The 5918-nt window shown below is 35.7% G+C and overlaps 1 non-coding gene across 1 annotated transcript; it reads right to left on the reverse strand.

Annotated features, from left to right (window-relative positions):
- Positions 1-5601: 5601 nt before the first annotated feature.
- Positions 5602-5704, reverse strand: LOC149832392 (small nucleolar RNA R71). Its single transcript, XR_016433529.1, has one exon. It is a non-coding gene; the product is annotated as a small nucleolar RNA R71 (small nucleolar RNA).
- Positions 5705-5918: the final 214 nt, after the last annotated feature.

Here is a 5918-nt window from a genome sequence, read left to right on the forward strand (position 1 = left end):
ATTCTTTTCTTTGCAAATCTTGTCCTTCTTCTCCCCCTGCTGAAACTAAATTTTGAGGTTGGCTTTTGCAGGTATTTGCAGCATTGGAATGTTGTAGCCATGGTAGGTGATGATGCATGAAATGCACATCATGTAAACAAGTTTTTCATGCATTTTGTATCAAGTTTAAGGTTTTAAATCCATGTTTAGATGTGTTTTGATAGTAAGGGGCTATGGTTCGAATTTCAGAAAAATCGGAGTTAAAATGAGAGAGTTATGGCTATTTCAGTGTTTGGGCACGAATTTTGAGGTGGATCGGATCCATATCCGACCCAATTAGGTCAATTGGACCTTGGATCAACTCTTAGAAAGCCCAAAACCCAACCCACACGCCTATCCAGATCCATTTCAAAAAGTTTTTCTGAAAACCCCCCAGAAAGAGGCGCCTAGAAAATATATTTTTTATAACATTGTTTTTGCAAATTCCAAAAAGAATAAATATACTTTTTAGAGAAGCCCTAGGCGTCTTTGGCTGTGTTTGGACGCCCCCTACAGTGACTCTACAGCAGCAGCTCCTTCCTCTCCATCTTCTCCAACATTTTGGCCATTGAAGACCGGCCTATGCTGGGTTTCCAAGCATATTTCGATCCCCTTTGTGTTCTTTTCATTTCTTTCTTGTTCCTTGCTGTAGTATTCACCATTTTTCTGTATTTTTGCAGGTGTAGCAGAGGTGGAGACCATTAACCTTGGGCGGGAGTGCGCAACACACCACCAAGGTGAGCTGGCCCTACCTCCATCCGGCTTTCTACACCCTCCGATCGAGAATCGGCTCACATTCCGTCGTCGGTGGATCTCCAACGTGTAGCAGCTGCAAAAGGTGCCGTTTTTGGTGAAGTACAGCATTCTTGAACTGTATAGGACGTCCATCTCCAGCCATGGTCCGCTCTTCTTCATCCCCTCGGTCGTCGGATCTTCCAAAAGGTAGGTCTTCTTCTTCCTTCTCTTCTAGCTAAAACCGAAAGTGAGTGTTGGTTTTCTCTTCTTTATTTTCTGAGTGTTTCTTGTTTTCTTCTTGTTTTCAACCTTAGAATAGAATTCGTGCATAGGCCAGCACGTTGGCTTAGGTTTATTTATTTGATTGATTCATTGGAATCGAGTTTTTATTGATTTTTCATCCTTTTTATAAAATCGGCTAGATCTTCATCTAGCCGATTCTTCAAGTTTGTCATAAGTGTTCGTGGTGTTGTTCTACAGAAAATCCAATAAAGAAAGTGTTCATTTTGATTCATCTTAGTCGGTTTTGTTTGTGGGTGGCATTTGGTTTTAATTAAAAAGAAAAATCCAAAAAAATCGGCTAGACTTATTCTAGCCGATTCTTGATTTTCACAAAAATATTTTTCTTTGTTCTGATTTTTTTATGTCCAGCATGTGTATTGTGTTATTTTGCTGCAAATCCTATTCTAAAAAGTTTATTTTAATTCATTTTGTTTGTGGGTTTTGCTTGTCTTGTTTTGATTTTATTTTTGGAAAAAGAAAAAAAAATCGGCTAGAATTGTTCTAGCCGATCTTTGTATTTTTGTTAAGTGTGTGTGTTGACGTTGGTAAACTGTGTGTTTGCTGTGTGTTTTGGGTGTCAACAGCATTATAAAGTTGTGTTAATTAATTTCATTCGTTTAGGATAATTCTCAATAATCGTTTTTAGCATTTTGTGTTTTTGGTATTTTAAATCTATTGAAAAACAAAAATTACAAGAGTCGAATTTTTATTTTCTTTACGTTTTTAAATAAATTCCAGCATAGTGCTGTTCATGTTTGCATTTAGGGGAGTTAGGAGTCCTTTTCATCATATTTTAATTTAGTTCTATCAAAATAAGACTCCTGAGTAAGTCATTTTTTTTTTCTTTTAGTTTAAGTTTTTTTTTATTATTATTATTCTTTTCATTTTTTTTATAGTCTTCTTCTTCTCCAAGGAAGGAGGCAGCCATTAGAGCTCCCCTTGAGCTCTTGGTCGAATTTTTAGAAATTATTAATTGTCATTAATTGAGTTAGGTAGGTGTAATTAGGTTGTCTAGGTTCAATGTATTAGGGTTTAGTGTCTTAGCCATTTTTAGGGGTTATTTAAGTTAAGTTTTGGGGATTAGGTTAGTATTTAATCCTAGGAAATCGTTTTCTATTTAAATTCCTTTATTCTCTAGGTAAAAATTAATTGTATTAGTGTAAAAAGTTGTTTTTTTTTTAGAGGTTGGCGATTTTTGAGAAGGGAGGCAATTAAGGCTTAGAAGTTGGCGTTTTGGAAAGAGTGGATTCCCCAAAAGTTGTGTGAATCATTTAAGGAAAATTTGAATTTTGAATGGGTATTAAAGAAGGAGTTACTCCTTAACTTTGGAAAGTGTTTTTGGAATTAAACAAAAATTCCAATCTAGGCTACACGATTTCCATAGAGTATTAAAAGAATTTTAATTCCATCTTGAAAAGCAAAAATCGTGTATTTTTAGATTGGTCTTTCCATTTTTCCAAAAGGAGCTTTAAAGGCAATTAAGGAGTGTAACTCCCTCTTTAAATGGGGCGATTTTTAAAAATCCAAAGCAATTCAAAATTTCGAATTTGGTAATTATTACCTTCCTTTTCCAACCTTCTCCATTAAAATGGTGAACTTTGGATTAATTGTAGCTTACTTAAGAGGTTACTACTTTAGTCTAGACCTAACCTAGTCAAACCGCGCCTAGGTCGAGTCAAACCCTAGTCTACACCCCCTTTGAGTCTAGTCAAAACCTAACCTAGTCTAAGTCAAAGCCTAAACCGCACCTAGGTCGAGTCTAAGACCAAAGCCCAACCTTAGTCAAGCTTAGTGGAGTCAAACCTAACCTAAGTTAAGTCAACCTAGTCTACCTAACCTATCTCAGTCAAACCTAGTTGATTCAAACTTAGTTCAAGCCTACCTAAACCCAACCAACCCTAGTTGACTAGGTCAACTCTAAACCAAGTTCACCCTAGTCTTAATAAGCCCAAGTCCAAGACCTAGACCTAGCCCAAGTCAAAGTCAAAACAAACCCGAGGTCGAGTCAACCTTTATCTAGTCAACCCAACCTTAGCTAAACCTAGCCGAGTCTACCTAAGTCAACCGAACCCAACTAGCTAGGTCAAACCTAAACCAATTCCATACTAGTCCGAGTCGAGTCAAACATAGTTTGAACCTACCTAATCCAAACCGAGTTCTCCTAAACCAACCCGAACCTATCTAAGTCAAAACCGAGCCTAGTTGAGTCAATAGAGTGAGTCCTAACCCTAACCTTTGTTCTTTAGTGAAGTAAGTTCATTTAGTATTATTTCTCTTGATTTTTATACTAATTAGTTTATTTATCTAATTTAGTTTTAGTGTAGAAGTGTGTGTACGTGTATCGTATTTGTTTAGTATGTGTGAAATGTGTTTTGTGATGGTTTGAATGATAGTTAGATATTCGTTAACTTAGTAGGCATATTGCATTTTATCGATTAGCATAGTTGCATTTGCATTGTTATTTAACGTAGTTCTAGTCATAATTTGCTTATCGTGTTTTGCTCATCGTACATTTAACATATTCGTAATAGTCATCTACATATACATTGTTATACAGTGTCATTTAGATTGCATTAGGTTGATTTGTCTTTTAGAGTGTTAAAATAGATTCTTAAAGTGAATAGTGCACTCAAATAAAAACCAGATTTTTTCCCTGTCGCATTAGCATTATTTTCTGTGCAAAAACTCTGTGTTTTCCAATTTTTTTTATTCTATTCACTTTATTGACGTGTTATTTAACTGAAGACCAAATTTCAGCTCATTCGGAGTTGATTTGGTCTGATTTTTAAGCGTTTTGCGAAAACCGCTTTTTCTGGATTTCAAATTACAGGACTGTCGATATCCTGATTTTTCCCAGATTTGAAACGCTTATATCTGGAGTTCCAGATATTGTTTTTTTATTCTGTAAAAACTGTCAGTTTGTTTAATCTGTCAGTTGCAGAACAAAACAAATTTCGGGAAAATCGGACCTTGTTTGCTCTGTCAAACAGCGGTTTTCCGATAACCTGTCAGAATGCTATTTTACACTAGTTAGGGGCAGTTTCGTAATTTTCTTAGTTTCGGCAATTTAGACTTGTTTTCAGTTGTTTTTGCATTTTAGGAGTTGCATAATCATCATACAGCATTAGTAGAATTAATTTGGTCAATTTTAGAATTAATTTAGTATTTTCTTTAATTTTTGTTTGATAAATAGCATTTGCTTTATTATTTTCGTAAAAGTAGAATTAGTTTTATTTATTGTTTGCATTATTAAAATAGTATACTAACTTTGTATTTTTCTGCATTTTTAGGTTGTAAAGTGTACTTCGCTTTCAGGGTTATTTTTCAAGTGTGAGGAGCAAATAATTGGCGAAAAGACGGAAATACCTTTGGTGTGGAGCAGAAGACTGATTGCTTGTTTATTTTCATTTTAGTAATTAATTTTAGTTGTATTAAATTTATAATTGTAGATTGACATTTGACATTAATAAATTAAATTTTCTAGAAATATCGTGGTTAATTCCTGTTCCCTGAGGATTCGACCCGTACTTACCACTTTGTGGAAAGTCGGTTTTTATATTTTTGGTTGACGATTTTCCAAAGTCTTATTGAAAATAAGTGTTTTAAAAAGAGCATTCTAAAATATCAACCAAATTTTGGCGCCGTCGCTGGGGAACGGCGAATTAATTACTATATTTCTTAGAGTTTAATTTATTAATTTGTTTTAGTTAGTTAATTAGTTGTTTTCTTTTTAGTTAGTAGGATTAGTAAGTGAATATAGGATTAACATAGTTGGTAAATATAGGATTCACGTATTGTTCTTTTTAGGATTCACTTAATTATCATTCTGCATGGAGCGATTATACAGGTGGGTTTTAGAAAAACATAGTTTGTGATTTCCTGTATTTATTTGTTTTAGCATTTTAGAATAGTTTACTTTGTTACTTATTTATTTAGTATAGAATTCTGACATAGCTAGATAGCATATTTGTTTGTTTTTAGTTACTGTTATTTGTTTATTTACATTTTAGTACCTGTGTTAGTTTAGATTTAAAGTTAGGTCGTTTGCTTACATCTGGTCTTAGTACCAGTGTATGCAGGGTCGGCGAGGTCTAGGAACCCCATTACACCCATTTATTGACAACCCAGAGAGAATTTTACATTCTCATCGGAGTTCGGCAACAATGGCTGACATGGATCCTCCACCTCCACCCCCAGTTCTTTCACGCCCTTTGCGGGAATACTTCATTCCCACAGACTATGTTCAGGCATCCTGTATTAGGTGACCCGATGTAGGAGCGCCGCATTATGAGATTAAGGCCAGCATTATTCAGATGCTTCCATCCTTTTATGGCCTTAGTCATGAGGATCCCTACAGACATTTAGATGAATTCCTCGAAATCTGTTCTACTATCAAGATACAGAATTTCGATGATGATGCTTTAAGGTTGACTCTATTCCCCTTTTCATTGAAGGACAAAGCCAAGTATTGGCTAAAATCCTTAGATTCTGTAGAAATAGAGTCTTGGGATCAATTGCAACAGGAGTTTCTTCGGAAATACTTTCCCATTGGTCGCACGAACCAATATCGTAGAGCCATCACTAGCTTTTCAGAGCTAGATGGTGAGCGCTTTCATGAGACCTGGGAGAGAATGAAGGATCTCCTCAAGAAATGTCCCCATCATCAGGTGCCGAAATGGCAACTGGTGCAGAGCTTCTATGATGGATTGTCTGAAAAGAATCGTCAGATGATCGACTCTTCATGTGGAGGGACATTCATGCTAAAGAGCGAGGACGAAGCATGGAGGCTATTTGATACATTGACCGAGAATTCACTCCACCATGCTTCGAGCTCTCATTCGGATAGAGCCACACCCAACATTCAGAAGAAAGCTGGTGTTCTT

Source organism: Nuphar pumila, chromosome 7, assembly GCF_984573655.1.
Source record: "Nuphar pumila chromosome 7, dmNupPumi1.hap1.1, whole genome shotgun sequence".
Classification (NCBI taxonomy): domain Eukaryota; kingdom Viridiplantae; phylum Streptophyta; class Magnoliopsida; order Nymphaeales; family Nymphaeaceae; genus Nuphar; species Nuphar pumila.